This window comes from Pristiophorus japonicus, chromosome 1, assembly GCF_044704955.1.
Source record: "Pristiophorus japonicus isolate sPriJap1 chromosome 1, sPriJap1.hap1, whole genome shotgun sequence".
Taxonomy (NCBI): Eukaryota; Metazoa; Chordata; class Chondrichthyes; family Pristiophoridae; genus Pristiophorus; species Pristiophorus japonicus.
Window position 1 is genome coordinate 70,029,867 of NC_091977.1, and position 26,414 is coordinate 70,056,280.

Genomic DNA, 26,414 nt, shown 5'->3' on the forward strand with positions numbered 1-26,414 from the left:
CTCGGATAAGTCGAGGTAAGACTGCTTCTCCCTGTAAGTGCGGGGAGTGTATGGTCTGGTCCTCCTCATCAGTCTGGCACGTCTTAGATTTTGTGCCTAAATGGGTGATATCTGGGCGTTACACCTCATTTCAGCGTTAAAATGGACGTTAAGTGGGCGGTATGCATGCAAAAATAATGGAAAATCTAGCCCTATGGCTTGATCGCATGGGTGAGAAATGAATGGAAGGAATTTATTATCTTTTCTAATAAATTAATTACCTTGGTGGCCGTGCCATCTGTTGCCTAGGCCCCAAGCTCTGGAACTCCCTGCCTAAACCTCTCCGTCTCTCTATCTCTCTTTTTTCCTTCAAGCTGGTCCTTAAAACATACCTCTTTCACCAAGCTTTTGGTCACCTGCGCTAATTTCTACTTATGCACCTCGGTGTCAAATTTTAATCTTGTAATACTCCTGTGAAGCGCCTTGGGATGTTTCATGACATTAAAGGCGCTATATAAATGCAAGTTGTTGTTGTTGATCACATTTGTCATTTTGATCTACAATGTGATATCATTACAAGGATTACTCCGAATTTGCAGCCGTTCTGCCAGATTCCCGCCAGAGCTACTGCAGAAATGCACCAAAAAGAACTGTGGATTTTTGGTTCCAATATCAGGAGGAGGTAATTGTACATTCTATTTATGACTAAACTGTATTAATGGAAGGTATTTTCCTACGATGGCTGACCTAGTAAGGTCATTAAACCGATTCCTACGTTGCCTCCAGGTATGTGGGATGTTGCTCATGGTATTCACACTGTTGCACACCTGCTTTAATATTGCCCCAGGCCACTCTTGTTGTGCATACGTGACACTCACTGCTGAAGAGAGGGCCCATCCTCTGCCTCACTTCCTCCAGGAGAATTTCTACTGCCACTATTAAAGAAATGTGGTGCCATTTGGCCTCCTGCACTTCTTACTGACATGCATTGTTAGAATGCCATTGCTATAGAAGTAGTTTGAATGGTTTCCATGTGCTTCAATGCAGGCTGAAAGAGGGTGAAGGACATAACAAGAACTGTTATGCATAAGAGTGCTGTCTAAGTTCTCAGGACAGAGGTGGAAGCTGCTCAGCAGAATCATTGAGCTATGAGCTGATCTCACATCTCTCTTGCTGCAAGGCGTTGATCAGGTCCTCGTTCCTCTGCTGCTTCCTCGCATTCCCAGGCTCTTCCTTGTCTGATGAGCACTGCTGCTGCTGCACTGCCTCCCTCAAATGCAGGCCTCCCTGTAATGCAATGTTATGCAATATGCAGCTCATCACAATGATGCGCGAGATTGCGAATATCTGGGGTATATAGCAGGGACCCTCCCGAGTGGTCAAGTCACCTGAAGTTCTGCTTCAGCATTGCTATATACATAGAAACATAGAAAATAGGTGCAGGAGCAGACCATTTGGCCCTTCGAGCCTGCACCACTGATAAAGTATTCAAACAGGCTCATTTAGACAGACTGTGAAAATTCACAGACCCCCAAGTCAAAGCTGCTACATGCAGTTCGGCATGTTGCATTAACTCATCAATCAACTTGACATTTTCGGACCTTGGGTAGCGAGCCAATAAAACGTTAAAAGACTTTCAATTGAGCCAATAAGGTCAAAGAAGGCGAGTTCTTTACTGTAAATTGATCCAGGCATAATTACAGCCATTTTGAACTTGTGTCTCAGTAAGACAAAGAAACTGGCAATCAGCCAGCAGTTTGTTGCTCTCTGCCAAGATTAAAAAGTTAAAACTACCATCGGAGTTCGTATTTCATTGGAAATTAAGAGATCTAACAATGTTGGCGCTGCGAGCAGGGTCGCCGAGGAAAGAAACTGAATTTTGGACATCGGACCTACGTATTGAGGTAAGGACTCCTCTTTTTAAAAAAAAAGTCCTTGGTCAAAAGTCTAAATTCGCCTCTCCTTCTATGCGATTCCGAAAGCCTCCGGTTTGCGAACCCTCCAGTTGGTAGTCGGCTCGAGGTCCCATAGACGTCTAAACTTCGGCGGTGTGTTAGTTAATTAATCACTGACCTATTGATCGGCTAGCAGGCCTACGACTCGAGACCCCAGTAAAGAACTCAGTAAAGAAATGGCAGCAGGAGATAAGGGCAAAGAATTGCCTACAACTGTTAAAGGTGGGCAGGCACCACCTGAAGTTTCTTTAGATTTAATTCTCGAACAGTTGAAAGAATACATAGAGCAACAATTCAAATTATCTAGAACCTGTATTAAGATCGAACAAAAGTACGGAACCTCCAAAGGACAATGGTCCTTGGACGAGATTAAAAGGGTCTGGGGAAAAACGACCCGTATGAAAAATAAAGAGCGAACTAGATGGTCCCTAGCGATTATGGGCCAGATTTGAAACCGGAATTAAATTATAATGTGTTCCCAACATGATAGGGACCTGACCAGTACAAAGGATCAATTGCAAGCTGTTTGTGCATAGCTGCGACAGAAAAAGCTTGAACTTGAAAAGCTGGAAGCGGAAGTTAAAGATCTTAAAGGTGAAATTAAAGAATGGAAAAAATCATTAGGTCAAGAGACAGTAATAGGAAAAGGAAAATGTATTGATCAATTCCCAGGGTACCCATGTTTGGATAAATTAAAAGCGCAAACCCGAAGACACGACCGAGGAATACATACGGCTTCTGAATCCTCCGACAATACAGTGTCGGAGGAGGATGACGAATTAGGGGTGCGCTTTGCCCCGTTTAAAAAAAGACGAGTTGTAGTCAAATCAGAAGAGACTGCGGATGAGGGCAGAACCAAAAAAACAAAGAGAAGGGTGTATGCAGAATACTTAGTTCATGCTCCGGCAGACCCAGAGAAAATTGATAAATGGTCCAAGGAATTGCCCAATCCAAAGAAAGGGGGAGTAAAAACGTGGGACCAATTGGACCGCTTAAGAAATATATATCAACTTCATCCCTGGGACGGAGTGCAAATTTTGACCATAATGGTGCCAAAAACACAGGGAAGAAAATTGCACGACAAGGTAGATGAAGCTTTGGGGCAGAATGAGCAAGAATTAGACGCAGGATGGGAGGCGATTAAACACTGGCTGCAAGCCTTCAGTCCAGCTAAGACAGATTGGGGAAAAATTGCAGCTTGCCAACAGAAAGGAACAGAGGAGGTCCTGGAGTATGACGAGCGGTTTAGATGCACGTGGCTAGAACATTCGGGTATGAATAATACGGATGAGGAAATGGATGAACAAGTGTTTGGACCCCTGAAAGCAGCTTTCGTGGCAGGTCTAAAGCAAGAATTGTCCAAAATGCTTAAGGTAGTGTTACCGGACTGGGAAGGTAGAGGAACTACCTTTGCAGTATTGGTGGATCGATGTAACCAATTAGATCGGGATATGGGAGCTAAAGTCCGAGCTGTACAGGCTATGGGATGGAAATCCCAAGATTCCGACAAACAGTCATTCGGAAAATTACCCAGAAAATTTCATTATTGTGGGAAAGGTGGTCACTGAGCCAAGACGTGCAGGGCCAAACAGAAAGGTCGTGGCTGGGGAAGAGGACGCAGCCAGGGATACAATTCAGCCAACAAGCCAGGCTTGTCACAAGATAACGACCTCATAGAAGCATTTAAGCGACTGACAATACAACAACAGAAGGAGTTACTTGGGATAGCAAAAAACGATTAGAGCCCACCCTGGCCCCCCTCCTCGCACTAATACAACAAAGGGGAGATGGGCTATATATGACTGTGAGGGTGGGTGATAAGGATGTGGACTGTCTTTTAGACACAGGGGCGGAATTAACATGCTTACCCCTAAAATATGGAGACTTTTTGCCGTTGGATGGTAGGGCACGTACAGCCTATGGAGTTGGGGGCCATAAAATGGAAATTAAAAGGACAACACCGGTACTTATAGGGCTGGGTCCACATGAACTAACCGCGCCAGTCTGGATAGGCCCAGTAGATCAACCCCTTTTGGGAATGGACGTTCTAATCCAAATAGATTCATCGTTACATTTCGAGGATGGTCGGGTGACATGGTCAATTAGAACTTTGAAGAAAGAAGAATTGAAGGGCTAAAGATAAGAATGATTGTGGCCTACTCCAGATGGAGCCTGCGTCATTTACAGGGACCAAGCCTCCATGCACTAAACAGTATCCCATCAGTTCAATTGCCATCGCGGGAATCTTACCGGTTATTCAGCAATTGGAGAAACAAGGGGTGCTTATTAAAACGCATAGCTCCTCCAATAGCCCCGTGTAGCCGGTACAGAAATCTAATGAGACTTGGCGTTTGACTGTCGATTATAGGAAAGCTAACCAGTGTATTGATCAAAAAGCTCCTTTGGTCGCAGATCCCTCCACCATTTTTAATGCCCTCAAACCGGAACATAAATATTGCTCGGTTATAGATATGGCCAACGGATTTTGGTCGGTGCCTCTGGCACTGGAGGTTCGACAGTGGTTTGCTTTCACTGTCCAAGGACAACAGTATACTTGGACCCGGTTACCGCAGGGTTTCCACAACAGCCCTACGGTATTCCACATGGCTTTACAAAGCCATTTGCGAGAATTACCTCCCCTGTCATCTACAGTCATCCAATATGTAGACGATATCCTGCTAGCTTCAAACACGGAAGAACAGCATGAACAAGATTTACGAGCTTTGCTGGATCACCTTCGGCTGAAAGGACATAAAGCCAGCATCGACAAAGCACAAATATCCCAAGAAGAGATTGTATACCTGGGACAAAAGATTTCACAAGGAAAGAGAGAACTTACCCAGGATAGAACTGCAGCCATTCGGGCTGCTAAAAAACCCACCACTATTCAGGAACTAAGGTCTTTTTTGGGATTGTGTAACTTTAACAGAAATTGGATTGACTCCTTCACACAGCTTGCTCAGCCACTGAATGATATTTTAAAGGGGAAACGTGCCTCTAAAGAAGCCATCACCCTCACTAAGGAACAGCAAGAGGCCTTCCTGAGTTTGAAAAAGGTTTTGTGTTCAGCACCGGCTCTGGGAATCCCCGACAGTGGTAAGCCATTTACCCTGTTTGTTCATGAGAAAGAAGGATATATGACAGCTATACTGACACAAGAACATGGGGATCGGCAAAGACCTATTGGCTATTATTCGGCAAAACTTGATGCGGTAGCCCTCGGATGGGGAAGTTGCCTAAGGGCCATGGAATCTACATGTCGAGCGGTAATGATCACTGCGGGTCTAGTCCTCGACCAAAAGCTGATTGTCCAATGTCCCCACACCGTACACGCTTTGCTATCTATGAATAGAATGTCTCAGGTGACAGCAGCAAGATGGACCCGCTGGACAGCAGCTTTGGAAGCTCCTAATCTCCATATCGTCCGGGCCAGCCCGGTTAATCCCGCAACTATGCTCCCGATGTCAGAATCGAGGGAGCAAGAGGGGGGGAGAATGTGAAGAGCATGACTGCGTGGAGATTTTAAAAGAAACAGAAGGAGCAGCCTTAGCAGCAGAGGAGCCTCTGCACAACCCAGACCTCATCCTGTTTACAGATGGTTCCTCCTTTGTTGACAATGGTACCAGAAAAGCAGGATGGGCAGTTACAACCTTATATGAGGTAGTGGCAAAAGGATGTTTACCCTCAGGAACGTCAGCACAACAGGCCGAGTTACGGGCCCTGTCAGAAGCATGTCGAATAGCAGAAGGACAGACAGCTAATGTCTACACAGATTCGCGTTATGCTTTTGGAGTCGCTCACGACTTTGGTATGTTATGGCGGAAAAGAGGATTCCTCACTGCTGCTGGTACACCTATCCGAAATGGAAAAGAAGTCCGAGACTTACTGGAGGCCATATAATTACCTCAGGAAGTGTCCATCCTGAAGTGTAAGGCCCATACCAAGGAAAATACCACAGCAGCACAGGGAAATGCCCTAGCCGACCAGGCAGCTAAAGATGCCGCCTCACAGGGCGTTCCTCCAGAAGAACCAACACAGATGTGCAGATTGAAAGCACTCAGGACTCTGACACGAGACCTTCAAACAATGCAAGGCGAGTGCTCCCGAGAGGAAAAATGGACATGGATTGAGGCAGGAATTAAGCTATGCGAAGATGGTGTCTGGAGACAAAGAGTTATCGACAAGCCAGTCGCACCACAAGCGCTTATGCCTTTTTTAGCCCAACAGATCCACTCGTGGGGACACTTGGCCTCACAACAGATGACGGCACGGTTCCAGAAAAGCTGGTGGGGTCGGGGATTTAAAAAACATGCCCAGCTGGTAACAGACCGCTGTGTGGTCTGCCAGAAAAATAATTCTGGACCCATCACGGTAATGCCCCAACTGAGGCCCCCTGCCCCAGTCGGACCATTCCAGCATCTGCAGGTTGATTATATATCTTCCTTCGTGCCAAGGATACACTAACATTCTTGTCATGGTCGACAGATTCTCTAGATGGGTAGAAGCTGTCCCAACTAAAAGAGCCACAGCCAATCACACTGCAAAGGTCTTGTGTAAGGATTACATTCCCCGATGGGGAGTTCCGAGTAGTATTGACTCAGATCGGGGAACACACTTCACAGGTGCTGTCTGCCAAGAAGTTTGCAGGTTACTGAACATTACGTGGGATTTACACTGTCCTTATCATCCACAATCATCAGGACAAGTAGAACGAATGAATCGAACTCTGAAACAACAGCTTGCCAAATATCACCAAGAAGGAACACCATGGCCCCAGGCACTACCAATAGTGCTGTGTAGCATTAGGGCAACCCCGAACAGAACTACAGGTCTAAGCCCATTTGAAATTATAACAGGAAGACCCATGTCGCTGCCAGGAACTATCGATTTACGGAAAGCTGATGTTCACTTAATGAGTGACACTTTGTTATCATACTGTCAGAACTTAACCAATGCTATTAGTTCTGTTTCCCGACAGGTATCGGCAGCTTGGGGTAATCCACCCGAAGGAGGACATGACATCATCCCGGGAGTCTGGGTGTATGTGAAAAAGTTGCATAAAGAACCTTTGGGTGCCAAGTGGGAGGGACCTTATCAAGTGTTATTGATCATCCAGGCAGCTATTAAAGTCCAAGGAAAGAAAGCCTGGATCCACGCTTCACACGTTAAACGAGCACCCGTAACTGAAGCTGAAATCTAATAAGGACAATTACTTTTCGCGAAAATGTATAAATTTACTATAGTATTGATTGTAGGTATTCTAGGCATAGGCCTACTTCTTACTAGCCGACCCTCTGCACCAAAGGGATAGTAGGGTAGCAAGGGAATTACATGTAAATACCTTTTATTTTTATATTGTTTGTTTATGTTGATTGAATGTTGTTGCGACCAGGCGGCTGTAGCTGCTGTCCCGCAGGTGAGACACCTTGCAGGTCCCAGCAGACCGTCTGTACATGGCACAGGGGTATGTTATGCTTAAGGAAAGGTTGTTTACTGGTTGAATTAAGATATTGATTTGGATTAAATTGGAATAAGGTTAATTAATCTACTAAAACCAGACTTCCATTGTGGCCACGATGGAACTCGGGTTGGTGTAAATTTGTGTGGAAGCTACTCGTCCGGACATGTGGCGAAACACATCAACAAATTTTAGAAGGAAACTCTATTAACATGTATGAAATTATTTTGTAGAATGTTTAACCAGTGATACCTGATGTTTTATGATTCAGTTTGTGAAAGAATCAAAGGGGGGATTGATAGAGTATTCAAACAGGCTCATTTAGACAGACTGTGAAAATTCACAGACCCCCAAGTCAAGGCTGCTACATGCAGTTCGGCATGTTGCATTAACTCATCAATCAACTTGACATTTTCGGACCTTGGGTAGCGAGCCAATAAAACGTTAAAAGACTTTCAATTGAGCCAATAAGGTCAAAGAAGGTGAGTTCTTTTCTGTAAATTGACCCAGGCATAAATACAGCCATTTTGACCCTATATCTCAGTAACACAAAGAAACTGGCAATCAGCCAGCAGTTTGTTGCTCTCTGCCAAGATTAAAAAGTTAAAACTACCATCGGAGTTCGTATTTCATTGGAAATTAAGAGATCTAACACATTCAATATGATCATGGCTGATCATTCAACTTCAGTACCCCATTCCTGCTTTCTCTCCATACCCCTTGATCCCTTTAGCTGTAAGGGCCACATCTAATTCCCTTTTGAATATATCTAATGAACTGGCCTCAACAACTTTCTGTGGTAGAGAATTCCACAGGTTCACAATTTTCTGAGTGAAGAAGTTTCTCCTCATCGGTCCTAAATGGCTTTCCCCTTATCCTTAGACTGTGACCCCTGGTTCTGGACTTCCCCAACATCAGGAATATTCCTCCTGCATCTAACTTGTCCAATCCCATCAGAATTTTATATGTTTCTATAAACACTCCATAATGCTCCTGATGTTACCCTGGCTTCGATTGTATCTGTGCTTATCGGGTATGGTGGGATTGTGCAGCGGTGTCATCAGCCAGGTCTGCAAGTGGGTATCTCTTATCCCCCAGCAGCCATCCTGACACGTTCCTCACTGGGTCGAATAATGTGGGGGCGGGGGGTCGGGTGGAGATGAACTGTCTTAGGATAAAAGTATTGTGGTAGCTTCCTGGTTACTTTGTACAGACCTGCATAAAATTGTTCCTGTAGCGGAGGAACATAGGAACAGGAGTAGGCCATTCAGCTCCTCAAGCCTGTTCCATTAGGAGCATGCAAATGTTGCAAAATTGATTGAAATTAAAGTGCAATTTTAATTGAAATTATGGAGTATCTTCCTGTCCTATTCTCTGGGAGAGTTGTTTCTTCTTGTTCTGGTGTCCGAGTGATACCTGGTGACTGGTTTCTTTGGCATATATTTGCTCAGTGATTTGGAATGCAGGACTGACCCTGTGAAGTGATAACGACCTTTTCACTGGACGTGTCTGACCTCCACAGGTGAAGATAACTGCAGGAGGTTAGATTTAGTCACAACTATATGACGAGGAATCAGGGCTCTCATTAGCAGTGGCAGGAAGAAGCTAGGATAATCCACTGTGGACAGAAACAGGAAGTTACATAAGAACATAAGAAATAGGAGCAGGAGCAGGAGTAGGCCATACAGCCTTTGAGCCTGCTCCGCTCTTCAATATGATCATGGCTGATCTGATCATGGACTCTGGTCCACTTCCCTGCCCGCTCCCCATAACCCCTTATTCCCTTATCGTTTAACAAACTGTCTGTTTCTGTCTTAAATTTATTCAATGTCCCAGCTTCCACAGCTCTCTGAGGCAGCGAATTCCACGGATTTACAACCTCAGAGAAGAAATTTCTCCTCATCTCAGTTTTAAATGGGCGGCCCCTTATTCTAAGATTAGGCCCTCTAGTTCTAGTCTCCCCTATGAGTGGAAATATTCTCTCTACATTCACCTTGTCAAGCCCCCTCATAATCTTATACGTTTCGATAAGATCACCTCTCAGTCTTCTGAATTCCAATGAGTAGAGGCCCAACCTATTCAACCTTTCCTCATAAGTCAACCCCCTCATCTCCAGAATCAACCTAGTGAACTTTCTCTGAACTGCCTCCAAAGCAAGTATATCCTTTCATAAATATGGAAAACAAAACTACACGCAGTATTCCAGGTGTGGCCTCACCAATATCCTGTATAACTGTAGTAAGATTTCCCTGCTTTTATAATCCATTCCCTTTGCAATAAATGCCAAGGTACCATTGGCCTTCTTGATCACTTGCTGTACCTGCATACTAACCTTTTGTGTTTCATGCACAAGTACCCCCAGGCCCCGCTGTACTGCAGCACTTTGCAATCTTTCTCCATTTAAATAATAACTTGCTCTTTGATTTTTTTCTGCCAAAGTGCATGACCTCACACTTTTCAACATTATACTTCATGTGCCAAATTTTTACCCACTCACTTAGCCTGTCTATGTCCTTTTGCAGATTTTTTGTGTCCTCCTCACACATTGCTTTTCCTCCCATCTTTGTATCATCAGCAAACTTGGCTACGTTACACTCAGTCCCTTCTTCCAAGTCGTTAATATAGATTGTAAATAGCTGATCCCTGCGGCACCCCACTAATTACTGATTGCCAACCCGAGAATGAACCATTTATCCTGACTCTCTGTTTTCTGTTAGTTAGCCAATCCTCAATCCATGCTAATATATTACCCCCAACCCCGTGAACTTTTATCTTGTGCAGTAACCTTTTATGTGGCACGTTGTCAAATGCTTTCTGGAAGTCCAAATACACCACATCCACTGGTTCCTCTTTATCCACCCTGTTCGTTACATCCTCAAAGAACTCCAGCAAATTTATCAAACATAACTTTCCCTTCATAAATCCATGCTGACTCTGCCTGACTGAATTATGTTTTTCCAAATGCTACTGCTTCTTTAATAATGGGTTCCAACATTTTCCCAACCACAGATGTTAAGCTAACTGGTCTATAGTTTCCTGCTTTTTGTCTACCTCCTTTTTTAAATAGGGACTGTACATTTGTAGTTTTCCAATCTGCTGGGACCACCCCAGAATCCAGGGAATTTTGGTAAATTACAACCAATGATTCCACAAACCCTGCCGCTACTTTTCTTAAGACCCGAGGATGCACGCCATCAAGTCCAGGGGATTTATCTGCCTTCAGTTCCATTCTCTTACTGAGTTCTGGCTCTAAAATTCAATAGTCCATGGGCATACCATCTTCATGCGCACAGGATTGAAAGCAGCATTCAGTGAGATGTAACTTGCTGGCTTGCCCATCTTTCAAACATCAACTCCATACAGCTTTATCCATACAGCTTATAGCGTTGGGAGGGCGCTGAGCACCTCGAGTCTCATCGCCGAGAGCATGCAGAAATCAAGCGCAGGCAGTGGAAGGAGCGTGCAGCAAACCTGTCCCACCCACCCTTTCCCTCAACGACTATCTGTCTCACCTGTGACAGGGACTGTTGTTCTCGTATTGGACTGTTCAGCCACCTAAGAACTCATTTTAAGAGCGGAAGCAAGTCTTCCTCGATTCCGAGGGACTGCCTATGATGATGATGAATTAGCACAGAAATTCTTGTATTCCTAAATTTTACATCACTAAACATTTCTCCAACTCTGGCCTCTTGTGCAATCCCCACTTCCTTTGCCCCACCATTGGCGGACGTGCCTTCAGCCATCTCGGCCCTAAGCTCTGTAATTCCGCCCTCTTCACCATTCCCTCCTCCATTAAGATTCTACCTCTTTGATGAAACATTTGGTTGCCTGTTCTAAAGTCTCCTTCTTTGGCTCGGTGTCAATTTTTGTCTGATTACACTCCTGTGCAGCATCTTGGGATGTTTTACTATGTTAAAGGCGCTATGTAAATGCAAGTTGTTGTTGTATCTCCCGATGCTGCACTTGGTCATCCTTTCCCAGCAATGCAAGCATTAAAAAAACAGGAGTGCTGAAGTTGTGCCTGGTCCAGGATAAGAGGTGCCACAATTGCAATATTTCCATACTTCTTTATGTCGTGCTTAGTTGTTGATGGTCTTCTGATGATGATTTCTATTTGAAACATTGAGCTAACTGCCTCTTACAGATGCTGACTGGCCTCCTGTACATTTTCAGCTATTAGTTTTTATTTCCAGATTTCCAGCATTCACAACTTTTTAATATTTATCTCATCAAGGAAATACAGTTGGTTCTCTGCACAATATCAGTTACTGCAATGCCTGTGTATGTCTACCTTTTTATACAGACAAATGAATACAGAGCACCTACTTACATTTCTATGGCACTTGTTCTTCTTCTTAGGCAGTCCCTCGGCGTCGACAATGACTTGTTTCCACACTAACATGAATTCTAAGGTGGCTCATGAGTTCAATGCGGGATCTACAGACTCTGTCATAGGTGGGCCAGGTGGTGGTTGAAGGGATAGGCGGGTGGGGTGCTTGGTTTGTCCTACACTCCTTCCACTGTTTGTACTTGACTACCTCATGCTCCTGACGAAGAGACGGTTCCCCGAATGCTTCTTCTCCATTTTGAGCGGTCTTGGGCCAGGGATTTCCAAGAGTCTGTGGGGATGTTACATTTTTTCAGGTAGGCTTTGAGGGTATCCTTGAAGCGTTTTCTTTGCCTTCCTGGGCCTTGCTTGTTGTGCAGGCTCGAAGGGCCGAATGGCCTACTCCTGCACCTATTTTCTATGTTTCTATGTTGTGACGGAGCTCGGAGTAGAGTGGCTGTTTTGGGAGTCTTGTATCAGGCATGCAGACTACATGGCCTGCCCATCGGAGCTGATGGAGCATGATCAATGCTGGGGATGTTGGCCTGAGAGAGAATGCTGATGTTGGTACACATATCCTGCCAATGGATTTGCAGAATTTTGCAGAGGCAACGTTGGTGGTACTTCTCCAGCGCTTTGAGATGCCTACTGTACATTGTTCATGTCTCTGAAGCATAAAGGAGGACGGGAGTCAATACTGCTCAGTAGACCATGTAATGTCTGTCAGCTTGTAATGTTTGTAGCCCCACACTGTGGATGTGGACGTATTGTGTACTGCAAGTGCAGGGTTAATAATAAACAGAATTAGGCAGATTTCCGGAGACTTCCGAGAGAGCTGCCTGCCATGTTAGGAGCTGTATGTGCTGTGCTCTGTGAATATATCACATTTGGCGATTGAGATGTGATTTTTTCAGATGATTTAAAGCTTAAATTTTGTTGGTAAAGGATTCAGCCAGCTGACAGAGAGACTTTGGAAGTTTCTGTCTTTGGAAAAAAGCTACAAAATCTGAGGTAAAATACAGCACACAGTTGTGAACAGCTAGAGATTAAAATGGCAGGTGTATTGGGACATTTGGGAGAATATAGACACGGCCGGGAATGTTTTAAAGTGTATGTGGATCAGCTAGAAATGTATTTCACTGCAAATAACATAATCGAAGTTCCAGACAATGTAGTCCAGAACCGGGCTGTGTTGGAATGTAAGAAAGCGATCTTCTTATCGGTGGCGGGTCCAGCATTATGCCAAACCCTTGTAAATCTGCTTGTGTCTGACAAGCCAAAAGACACAATGCTTAAAGAGATTTTAATGAAGCTGGAGCAGCACTATAACCCCAAATCGTTAGAAATTGCTGAAAGCTATCGTTTCAGGATTCGGAATCAAAAGACTGATGAATATATCAGTGATTACATCGTAGCATTAAAAAAGCTATCGATGCACTGTCATTTTGGAAACTTTCAAAACCGAGCATTACGGGATTGTTTTGTTTGTGGGGTGAAAAATGATGCAATCAGAAGGAAGTTATTGATGACGGATGACTTGACTTTTGAGATTGCTTGTGAGACAGTGAGGTCGATGGGCATGGTCGAACAATACTCCCGAGAATTAAATAATGATTACGGTCATCAGTCAACTGAGGTAAATCACCTGCAGGTTCAAGGAAAAAGAAGGTGGGGGCCCAAAGTCTCAGAACCTGGAAATTCTAACAGAGCGTCGAAGTCATGCTATAGGTGCCTGGGACAACACATTGCTCAAAGTTGTCCATACGTGAAGGCAGAGTGTTTCTTCTGCAGGAAGACTGGGCATCTTGCGAAGGCATGCCAACTGAAGGGTAAACCAGCTTCCAAAGCTATGAGTCCAGTGTTCAAAGCTATGAGTAGAAATCCCAAGAGACTACATAGCATAGAAGAACAACAACAGAACGAGGAGATGTTAGAGTTACACGTCATCAGGAGCACGAGGTTAACGGACAGCGATTCGGAAAGCATCAAAATCCACATAGATGTTGCAGGATTCAAGATACCAATGGAAATTGACACGGGTGCATCCATGAGTGTAGTACCGGAGTCACTGTACCTCGACAAATTGCGTGATTTTCAACTGGAGAAATCCAAGATAGAGCTGCGAGGCTACTCGGGAGAGAAAATTCCTGTGGTAGGTCGTATCACTGTACCGGTGAAATATAAAGATCAATTTCAGAACTTGCCTTTACTAGTTGTGAAAGGAGACAAATCTTCCTTACTAGGAAGAAATTGGTTGAGCTCACTGAAGCTGGATTGGAGTAAGATTTTCTGTGTGGAAGTGAGATTTTCATCAACGGATGAGGTTATCAAGAAGTATCCGAAGGTGTTCTGCGAAACGGGCAGTCCGATCCAAGGCTTCATGGCGAGTGTCAGGGTACAGAAGGACGCTCGATCGGTTTACTACAAGCCACGTTCCGTACCATATGCACTCAAGGAGAAAGTTGAGCAAGAACTCAGAAGACTAAAGACTGAGAACATTATTTGTAGGATAGATCGATGTAATTGGGCTACACCCATTGTTGTTGTAACTAAGTCCAATGGTAAGGTAAGATTGTGTGGTGATTATAAAGTAACCGTAAACCAGGTTCTAGAGGGTAATATCCCCAATACATTGTCGAATATAGAAGATTTGTTCACAACACTGACAGGTGGTCAGATCTACTTAAAACTGGATCTTACGAATGCCTACTTACAGCTTGAACTAGATGAGGAGTCCAAGTCATGTTTGACTATAAATGCTCATCTAGGCCTATATCAATTTAATAGGCTACCGTTTGGAGTGTCTTCCGCCCCTGCCATATTCCAAGGGGTGATGAACCAGATTTTGTAAAATATTGAAGGGGTAGTATGTTATTTGGATGACATACTAATTTCAGCACCAAATAGGCAAATTCATAATAACAAATTGAATGAAGTCCTCAAACGGCTAGAGAAGCACAGAGTACAAGTGTCTGCACCCAAGTGTGAGTTATTTAAAAACTCAGTGGAGTACTTAGGGTACAGAGTAGACAAAGAGGGTTTAGATCCAACCATGGAAAAATTGGATGCAATTAGAAGTGCACCCACTCCCAGGAATGTCACTGAACTTCGTTCATTCTTGGGTCTTTTGAACTATTATGGGAAGTTCCTACCAAATTTGGCTACAATATTACATCCACTGAATGAACTTTTGAAAAACAGCTCTGTTGGAAGTGGTCAAAAGAATGCGATACAGCATTCAAGGAGTGTAAAAGCAAATTGGTGGAGAGCACCATGTTAGTTCACTATGACATATCTAAAGAGATTAAGCTAGCATGTGATGCCTCTCCGTATGGAATTGGGGCAGTGATCTCTCATGTATTATGTATTGGGGAGGAGAGACCAATTGCTTTTGCTTCACGCACTCTCAGTGCCAGTGAGAGTAATTATGCGCAAATTGAAAGGGAAGCTTTGGCATTAATTTTTGGGGTCAAGAAGTTTCATAAATACTTGTATGGTCGTAAGTTTACCATCGTTACGGCCCATAAGCCCCTAACAGCACTCCTCCATCCAAAGTCCCCAGTTCCAACATTAGCTGCAGCCTGAATGCAGAGATGGGCTTTGATTTTGTCAGCATATGCATATGATATTGAATACAGACGATCAGCTGATCACGGTAATGCTGATGCAATGTCTAGATTGCCTTCCCCATCACAAGTTACACCCGATAGGGAAGAAGTGTTTTATTTTTCATACATTGATGAACTGCCAGTCACAGCTGAAGAGATTGGTAGAGCAACCAAATGTGACCCAGTGATGTCAAAGGTGTATGAGTATATTGCAAATGGATGGCCAAACCAAGTAACAGAAAAAGATACACATCCATTCTTCATTTGTAGGAATGAATTATCAGTCGAGAAAGATTGTATCATGTGGGGTGCAAGAGTGGTTATACCAAATAAATTCAGGTCCAAATTATTAGGAGACCTCCATGACCAGCAGCTAGGAATGTGCTTGACCAAGAGTTTTGCACGCAGTTACTTATGGTGGCGAGGTGTTGATAAAGATATAGGGCCCAAGTTTCGGGCCGCGCCTAGAACGGCGCAGCCCCGACCTGGACGCCCATTTTTCGCGCCACAAAGTGCGCCTAAAAAAAAACTTTCAGATTCTCCGGCTCCCTGCTGGTCCTCGGCGCGGCGCAGCACTAGCTGTGGGGGGCGGAGCTAGGTCCCTGCGCTGAAAACAGTGCCGGGACCTCTGCACATCCGCGCTACAGTGGGCGTGCATGTGCAGTAGCTCCAGGTGCCCAAAACTGTGTGGGAGGGGCCCGAAGCACGCAACCCCTGGCCCTGGCCCAATGGCCTCACTGGGGCTGCATGCATAAGGCTCCTTCCACGTCCAGCTCCTGCTTCCTCCCGACCCGACTCGACTCCCGCTCCCCCAGACCGGACCCGACCGTGACACCAACCCGACTCCCGCTTTCCCCCCCGCCCCCGACCCCCCGGACTGGAACCGACCCACGTTCCCCCCCCCCCGACCCGAACCGAACCGACCTCCCTCCCACCACCCCCGACACGAACCGACCTCCCTCCTCCCCCCCCACCCCCCCCCTGGACCCAACCCGATCCGACCCGCGCTCCCGACCCTGGACCCGACCCGACCCAACGCCACCTACCTGTAAATCTGGTGCTGGGGATGGGCCCTGCCCGAAGTCTTGGGCCCGGCCGCCGGGCCCGGTCCCTTCTCCTTTCCCCCCCTTCTCCTTTCCCCCCGCCTTTCCCCTTCTCCTCCTCCCCCTTCCCCTTCTCCTTCTCCCCCTCCCCACTTCCCTTTCCCTCTACCCCCCTCCTCCCCCTCCCCTCGCTGTCAGAAACACAGACACTGACAGACAGAGAGTGAGAGACACACACAGACAGACAGACAGAGAGAGAGATAGAGACACTGACAGAGACACACTGTGGGGGGAGGGGGGGGCATCCCAGCACGCTGTTGGAGGGCTCCCGGTGCTGCAGTCGGTAAGTAGAAAATGTTTTATTTATTGATTTAAAAAAAAAAAATATTTCTTATTAATTTTTTTTGATTGATTTATTGGTTGATTTATTGATGTCTTTATAATTTATTATTGATGATGGCTCTTTATTTGTAAAACTGAAGTGTTTAATGTTTGTAAACTTCCCTTTAACCCCCCCCCCCCCATTCCCTACTCCTGATTTGTAACCTACGCCTGATTTTCTAAAGTGTAGACAAGGTTTTTTCGAGCGTACAAAAATCTTCACTTACTCCATTCTAAGTTAGTTTCGAGTAAGTTTTCACTGCCGAAACTTTGAAAACAGGCGTAAGTGGCCGGACACGCCCCCTTTTGAAAAAAAAATTCTGTTCCAAGGTGAAACTGTTCTAACTGACTAGAACTGGAGCAAACTAAATGCCGAGAATTTGAATTTCTAAGATACTCTGTTCTACACCAGTTGCTCCAAAAAATCAGGAGCAACTGAGGCCGAAACTTGGGCCCATAGAGTACATCGTGAGTCAGTGTACGACATGTCAATCGGTAAGCAAGCAACCACCACCAGTACCATTATAGCCATGGAAATGGCCTCCCAGGTTGTGGCAAAGGCTACATATTGATTTTGCTGAATTAGAAGGACAACAATTGTTCATTGTGATTGATAGCCATTCGAAGTGGGTTGAGGTGTTTCCAATGTGGAAAATAATAACAAGTAAAACATTAGACATTTTACAAAAATTATTTTCTTCATTTGGCCTCCCTGAAGAGATTGTTTCGGATAATGGACCACAATTTTGTTCAGAAGAATTTGCACAATTCACGAGCAAAAATGGTGTGAAACATACCAAGGATCCACCATACCATTTTGCTTCGAATGGTGCAGCAGAGCGCACTGTACAAATTGTAAAACGTGCCCTCATAAAACATATGTTAGATCCAAATCCAAGGAAAAGACAGTTGTCATTGGATCACAAATTGGCTAATTTTTTGATTACATATCGAAATACTCCTCATACAACTACTGGTAGAACACCAGCAGAGTTGTTTCTCAAACGACAGCCACGAACCAGATTCTCGTTGTTAAAGCCAAATTTGGCACTGTCTGTAGAAGAGACACAATTAAGACAGAAAGAGAATCATGATAGAGATAGAGTAAAAGAGAGAAGTGTGAAATTAAACCAGAAGGTGAGAGTGAAGAACCATCATCATAAATGGTTAAAGTGGTTACCAGGAAGAGTGGTGAAGATATGTGGTCCTCGAATATATTTGGTAAAGATGTTTGATAATGGACAGGTTGGGTTTGTTCATATTGATCATATTTTACCTACAGGCATGGAAGGAGTTGAAGGTGGGAATGATTCAATTATTTCTGACTCATCAGATAGTTTTGATACACCAGTAGCAAATTCTAAATCCAATGTACTGGAAACAAATCCAGGAGAGAATCAGAATGAAAGTCTGAGTCCAAGTCAGGAAAACAAAGAGCCTGAAGTTAGAGTGACTTCAAATGAAAATCAAGGAAATTCCATGGAGGAAAACATTCCTCAGGATGAGCCTCGAATGAGTTTAGTTTCGAGACCATGTTTGGAAGGTTCTATTCGAGAGCAAAGGTATCCTCTTCGAAACAGAAAACAAGTGGTAAAGTTAAATTTGTAAATATGGGAAAAAAAGTTTATATCTTGTGTTATGTATAAACATGTAAGTTATGTATGATGTTTGTTATGATGGCTTCTTTATTAAGGAGGGAGAAGTGTAATGTCTGTAAGCTTGTAATGTTTGTAGCTCCACACTGTGGATGTGGACGTATTGTGTACTGCAAATGCAGGGTTAATAATAAACAGAACTAGGCAGATTTCCGGAGACTTCCGAGAGAGCTGCCTGCCATGTTAGTAGCTGTGTGTGCTGTGCTCTGTGAATATATCACAGACCATGAGCGCGGTGCCGGGTTTGATATCTTGGGCTTCGAACACTCTTTTCCTCAGGTGACCAAAAGCTGCACTGGCACACTGAAGGCGGTGTTGGGTTTTGTCATCGATGTCTGCCCTCGCTAACAGGAGGCTCCCAAGGTATGGCACTCATTACATGGAGAGATACATCTTTAATTATTTTACTGGGAGGTGGATAGCAAGGGGAAGAGGGAGACAGTCAGGAGGGTGCAAAATTAAATTCAAAGAGGAGGGTTTTAAGCAAGTTTTTGAAGGAAGGGGACAAGGTGGAGCTGCTGAGCGAAAGGGTTTCAAAGTGTGTGGGCAATGTGGCTGAAAGAGTGGTTCCTAATGGTGCAGCAGGGACTGAGAAGTAGGTCAGTACTGGAGGTGTGAAGGGTCATGCAAGGACAAAGCTGTGGTGCTTTAAGAGGACTGGAGTGATGGGAATGCAGGCCTTGATGTGGCTAAATAAGAACATAAGAAATAGGAGCAGGAGTAGGCCATTCAGCCCCTCTAGCCTGCTGTCTAGTTGTTGCATAGGTAATTTACATTCAATAAGATCATGGCTGATCTTCTACTTCAACTCCACTGTCCTGCACTATCCCCATATCCCTTGATTCCCTTAATATCCCAAAATCTATTGATCTCTGTCTTAAAAATACTTGAGCTATGGAATCCTGGATGACTTGTAGGTTATGGATGGTAGAAGGAGGAGGCTCACAAAGGAAATGTTTGAGAAGTCTAAAACATGGATTAGGGTGTCAGCAGTAGAAGGGGATAGATACGGGCAGAGGCAGGTGATGTGGAGGTGAGAGAAAGTGGCAGTGAAGGAACTACAGATTGAGATTATGTCGAGCAATATACCAAAGTTTTAAATTTGAGTTGGCAACTAGAGAGGCAGATTGAATCCAAGCCAGATATGTGTAGATGCTTGTAGGAGCCAAAGAGGATGAGTTTGACTTTGCTAACATTACTCTGGATAAGCATTTGGGGATGCTGGCATTGGAGTCAATGAAGGAGATCATGAGGAAGAACTGGGTGTCATCAGCATACATGCCTCTGAATAATATCAACAAGAAATTACAGATGTACAAGTTGTAGAGATGGGAATTTTTACTCTCATTTTCTTGCACTCCCTGCATGACAAGTTTAAATTTATCCTCTCTTGGTTATGCATTTAAGAAAATAATGTAAATTACCTACGTAACAACTAGACCATTCCAGAAGCACATTACCAATGATTTGGACAGTACAATTACATTGTGATCCTATAAGAAACAGCACTCCAAACCTTTTTATTTCCTCCAACCCAACTGATAGGCAGACATGTTCCATATTCAAGGCTTGGTTTGTGGTTTTCACAAAGAAATGGATGAAGCATTGTTCCCAAAGCTACTTGAAATAGCTTTACAATTTGTTTTCTAAAGAAGCCACCCTATTCATATTGCACAGTGGTTTATATAGCAGCCAAATCAATATTAAGACAACTGCACACATGGAAGTTAGCACATGCACGGTTGTTTAAAAAAAAAATGAAAATTATGATTATTTCTTGGGAGCCACTACCTTCTCCAATGATTGGTGAATGTCTACACAAGCCAATGACTGCAAAATCACTTCGCTGACTTGTATGGGGCAGGTGTAAGTGCTTCAATCCTTCAGCCTGCCAACAGGCAAAAAAACATCGGCACCTCTGGTTCCAAAGGCAAACCTCTTTAGATTCATGTTGCCATCGGAAGCGTAGAAACATAGAAACATAGAAAATAGGTGCAGGAGTAGGCCATTCGGCCCTTCGAGCCTGCACCACCATTCAATATGATCATGGCTGATCATTCACCTCAGTCCCCTTTTCCCGCTTTCTCTCCATACCCCTTGATCCCTTTAGCCATAAGGGCCATATCTAACTCCCTCTTGAATATATCCAATGAGTCAAAGCCACCACTTTGATGGTGTACACCACCTTCGGCAGCACAAACAGTGCCTTGTTCATCTTGCCAGTTGCCATCAATTCAGACTGTTCTGCAGTGTACTGTCCTGTGTTTACCCAGGCACTTGAGTTAACAGAAAATTAGTCCCCAATATTAGAATGTAGCAGCTAGAAGCTGCAGATGATGATAATAATGCTGCAATCACTTGCTGCAATCACTTGCAACTGGAAGATTTGCACTCTGACGCTTATTTGCTCTGCAGATTAAATGATTAAAATGAGCTAGTATACCACATATTAGAGAGGATTGCTTTGTGTATTAAGCAGGAGCCTTGAGTTTTACTTTTGTGAAGCTGGTTCTGAACCGTAACAGGAATGGCTCTTGATTGATGAGGTATTATTGGACTTTTCAAAGAAATGAGTAGAACATTCTTCATAGGGTTTTGTCATTAGATTGGAATGGCAACAAATGATAACAATCATAATGGGATTTTGATGCGACACAGGGTGTAGTGGAGCCTGAAATGAATGTCTTGGACCACTAAGCTGGAAAAATCAGCAGGCAGTTCATCAACAGTAATAATCCTTATCTTTGGAATAAAAACAAATGAGTCTAAGATGTGCCAGTTGGAACTCAGTAATATGGGTCCATAAGATTCAATGAATAATAATTGGTTAAAGGATTAATTTCAAAATTCTATTCAATAGGCTAATGTTGTTTCTTACCTGTTACATCATATATACAGGATATAGACCGCTACTGGTGGCTTATGATATTTGTAAGTGAATCTGGCTGCACAACTAGTGAGTGATAAAGCAGTATAAACAAGCTGATGGAGCTGAATAGATGCAGAATGTCTTGCAGGATCTGACCAGTATGTCTTGCCATGGTATCTGATTCCCATACTCCAGTCTGGATTTTACAGGAACACTGCAGGTGGAGGGTGGGGGGAGCTAAAATAATGGTCAGGCGATATCCACCACGTTCGTGTGACCGGCGCCATTTTAAATCCCAGGTTTTCGGGAGTGTCGAGCCTGGTCGCCCTAGGCAGATGGGGCCCTAATTAATATTGAAATGTTGGGGTCTGATGATGTCGCTTGAACCCTGACGTGATTTTAACAGGGGATTGTAGTTATTACACCCAATGTTGGAGTTGTAAGGAGAAAGCAAGGAAAGGCCTCGCTAGGAACGATTGCTCTTCTGAGTTCCTCAAGGGACCCGTGGTCTCCCCTGCTCCAGGCTTCCTCCTCTCCCCTGACCATCAAGCCTTCCCAAACTCCTCTCCCCCAATCAACTTTCTTTGCTGCTGGGAAATGTTTCTTCCAGTCTAGGGCTGCGATCTCCTGCCCATTAAAATCCTCCTTGCGCTTGCCGACACTTCTTCTCCAATCTGGATTTTGTTTTAACAGAATGGCTGTTTGTTTCCAGATTGGAAAACAAAACAGTTCTATTGCCATTATAGTAGGTGATGATATGGACCTTGCACTGAAAATAGCCTGGAGATTAAAAAACATTAAGATTCACCTCTCCTTCTATAAGACGCTCCTCTTTGACCAAGCTTTTGTTCATCTGCCGTAATATCTCTTTATGTGGCTCGGGGTCCATTTTCTTTTGTCTGATAATGTTCCTGTGATGGCCCTTAGGATGTTTTACTACTTTAAAGGTGTTATAAAAATGCAAGTTGTTGTTGAGATATTCAAACTGGTTAAGGTTGCACTAACTATGGTCAGGGATGGTGACTTCTGATTGAACATTAAATGCACATTAAAGCAAAACAGAGCAAATTGGGGAAAACAAAGCTTTAAATGCTAAAAATTTGAAATTAAAACAGAAAATGCCAGGAATAAACAGCAGGTCTGTTAACATCTGGAAAAGAGAGAGGAACCAACAAAGGATCTACAACTGAAATGTTAGCACCTGAAAAGAGAAAAAGCAGGTTAAAAGTAAAGTTTAGAACTCGGTCGTATCTGTAGGTTTCTCCAGTCTATATTTTGAGTGTATTATATTCAATTTGTTGTCCAGAGAAAAATTGTACCTAAGATATTTTGTTTCAAAATAGTAAATAATTCTTTGTACTGACTCCCATGTAGTCAGCTGCTGACACAGATTCACAAAAGATGCAACATTAATCTTTTGACAGGAAGTCAAAACACAGCGTTGCTTAGAGACAAGCATCTTTGCAGTGTTTAGCCAGCTGTCTACTTGCAAAGCACAATTCTGATGAAAGAAACTGCACTCAAGCCATTGTACTGGTTATCTGTCAATAATGGAGTTAATGAAACGTTGAAGAGGTCTGTGGGTGGGACAGGTGTGTGGGCGGCCATCCAGTGTCCCTCATGTCATTTAGTTACTGGTTGCACCTGTTGCTACCCTTTGAATTATAGAGATAAGGGGATAAATAACTGACAAAATAAAGTAATTCCTCACAAATAGAAATAACAGGTATTTGTAGAAACCAGGCCATGTTCTCCTCTTTGAGAGTGGAGGGTAAATCGGGCTTGATATATGTCATGTATCTGACATTATTATATATAACTGTATCCCAACATGCTATACATGACTGTAATAAGATATGACCTGTAACCACCAGCATACCTTACCACCGAGGATGCACTTGCAAGAGACAGGTATATAAGCACAGGTCTCAGGCAAGTGCAGCATTCCAGAGCTGTGAAATAAAGGTGCAGGTCCAGAGTGACCTTGTCTTCACTACATGCCTCATGTGAATCTGTACTGAGGGGACAGGACTTTACAGTGGCGACGGGTTACGGGATTACAGAATCCACAGAATGGCGAAAAATGGATCAGATGAAAAGTACAATGCAGGAGGCAATTGGGAGGACTTTATTGAAAGGCTCCAGCAAAGCTTTGTAAGCAAAGACTAGTTAGACAATGATACGGCAGACAAGAGAAGAGCCCATCACTTTACCAGTTGTGGCTCGAAAACATACGCTTTAATGAAGGATCTGTTGGCACCTGAGAAACCAGCAAGCAAGTTGTTTGAAGGATTGAGCACACTGGTAAGAGACCACATGAAGCCAGCGAGCAGCCTACATATGGCCAGACACAGATTCTACAACTACAGATGCTGTGTGGGCCAGAGCATACCCGACTTCGTGGCGGAACTTCGGAGGTTGGCTAGTTTATGTGAGTTCTCCGATGAACTGAGGAGAGAAATGCTGAGAGACTGTTTCATTGAAGGAATAGCCATGCAGGCATATTCTGAAAGCTCATAGAGACCAAGAACCTGACCTTAGAGGCAGCAGCACTGGTTGCACAGACATTCTTGGTAGGGGAAGAAGAAACGAGGTTGATTTACAATGCAGGTATGACAACTAACGAAATAATGGAACAAGGAGTTCACAGCATTAGAAAAGCTGCTACCCCCACTCACAGACAAAACTGGCAGAACAGGCTTTCGACAGCAAGCAGTGGCAACAGAAGCCATCAAGGGCCACAGGAACGGCCGTTCACACCTCATCAACCCACAATGAGAGCAATCAACTACAAACTGAGAGAAGCTCAAGAGAGATCAGCCAGATGTAGCTCATTCTTTGGGAACACTTTGAACAATGGAACAGGTCTGTGCTGGAGGTGTGGGGGTGGGCACTCGTCAAGGGGATGTCGATTTCAGTAGGCTGTTTGCAGGAACTGTGAATATACAGGGCATTTGGCCCGCATGTGCAAAAAAACGGCAGCTCGGCTGGTATACGAATCGGATGGGTCGGAAAGCGGACCAGAAGACGGTGGGGACAGTACCCGGGACACCGATGTACAGCGGGTCAACACGATCAATGGCCGCTGCTCCTACGACAGGACATCTCCTATAATGATGAGGGTCCTACTCAACGGGATATCTGTCAACATGGAGCTGGATACAGGAGCGAGTCAATCTCTCATGGGCGCTCAACAATTTGAACAACCGTGGCCGCATAAAAGAGACAGACCAAAACTCACAAGGGTCGACACCAAATTAAGGACCTATACCAAAGAAATCGTACCAGTCCTCGGCAGCGCCATGCTCTCTGTCTCACACAAAGGGACAGTGAACCGACTTCCCCTATGGATTGTCCCCGGAGACCCGCCAGCACTGCTGGGGAGAAGCTGGCTGGCAAAACTAAACTGGAAATGGGATGATATCCATGCCATGTCATTAGAGGAACGGACCTCCTGCTCAACAGTTATAAAGCAATTTGAACATCTCTTTCAGCCAGGTGTGGGCACTTTCAAAGGGGCCAAAGCCAAAATCTACATCACTCAGGATGCTAGACCGGTCCATCACAAGGCCAGAGCTGTACCCTATGTGATGAGGGGAAAGATTGAACACGAACTAGACAGGCTTCTGCGGGAAGGCATTATATCACCTGTGGAATTTAGCGACTGGGCAAATCCCATCGTCCCAGTCATGAAGCCTGATGGATCCGTACGAATCTGTGGGGATTACAAATCTACCATAAACAGAGTCTCCCGACAGGACCAGTACCCGCTGCCCAGAGCGGAGGACTTATTTGCCACATTGGCTGGAGGTAAACTTTTCTCAAAATTAGACCTCACATCTGCGTATAGGATGCAAGAATTGACCGAGGAATCCAAGCTACTCACCACCATCAACACACATCGAGGCCTTTTCATGTACAATCGATGCCCATTCGGCATCAGGTCGGCAGCTGCCATATTCCAGCACGACATGGAGAGTCTGCTCAAGTCCATCCCGGAGACGGTTGTATTTCAAGACGACATACTTATCACTGGCAGGGACATCGACTCCCATCTCTGTAATTTGGAGGAAGTACTAAAGCGGTTGGATCGGGTAGGCCTACGAGTCAAGAAATCCAAGTGCCTGTTTCTCGCACCCGAGGTTGAATTTTTGGGCAGAAGGATTGCCGCTGATGGAATCCGCCCAACAGAGTCCAAAACAGAAGCAATTCGCCTGGCACCCAGGCCCCGGAATATCTCAGAACTGCGTGCCTTTCTCAGGCTACTCAATTACTTGGGAACTTTATGCAGAACTTAAGCACGCTGCTGGAGCCTCTCCACGTGCTACTCAGGAAGGGGTGCGATTGATTTTGGGGGGACGCCCAGGAACGCGCCTTCAATAAGGCACGCAACCTTCTGTGTTCCAACAGTGTTTTGACTTTCTTTGACCCAGGTAAAAAGCTAGTTCTCACATGCGATGCATCAGCATATGGGGTCGGGTGCGTTTTGCAACATGTCAATAGTGCAGGCAAATTACAACCCATAGCTTATGCCTCCAGGTCACTTCCGCGGGCGGAGCGCAGGTACGGAATGGTAGAGAAGGAGGCGCTCGCGTGCGTGTACGGTGTCAAAAAGATGCACCAATACCTTTTCGGGGCCAAGTTCGCATTAGAAACCGACCACAAGCCCCTCATGTCCCTCCTATCCGAGAGCAAGGCAATAAACGCCAACGCCTCGGCGCGAATTCAGCGGTGGGCACTCATGCTGGCGTCCTACGACTGTACCATAAGGCACAGACCAGGCACAGACAACTGTGCCGACGCGCTCAGCAGGCTACCCCTGGCGACCACGGAAGGGTCTGACGAACAGGACTGTGAGATAGTCATGGCAATCAATGCCTTTGAGTCCACAGGTTCGCCCATGACGGCTCGCCAAATCAGAGCCTGGACGGCCAGCGACCCCACGTTATCCTTAGTAAAAAGATGTGTCCTAACCGGTGACTGGGCAGAGGCTTGCGATGCTTGCCCCGAGGAATTAAAACCCTTTCACAGGCGCATGCATGAGTTATCACTACAAGCAGACTGCCTGATGTGGGGCAGCCGAGTAGTCATGCCTCTGCGAGGCAGAGAGGCATTTGTCCGGGAGCTCCACCGCGAGCA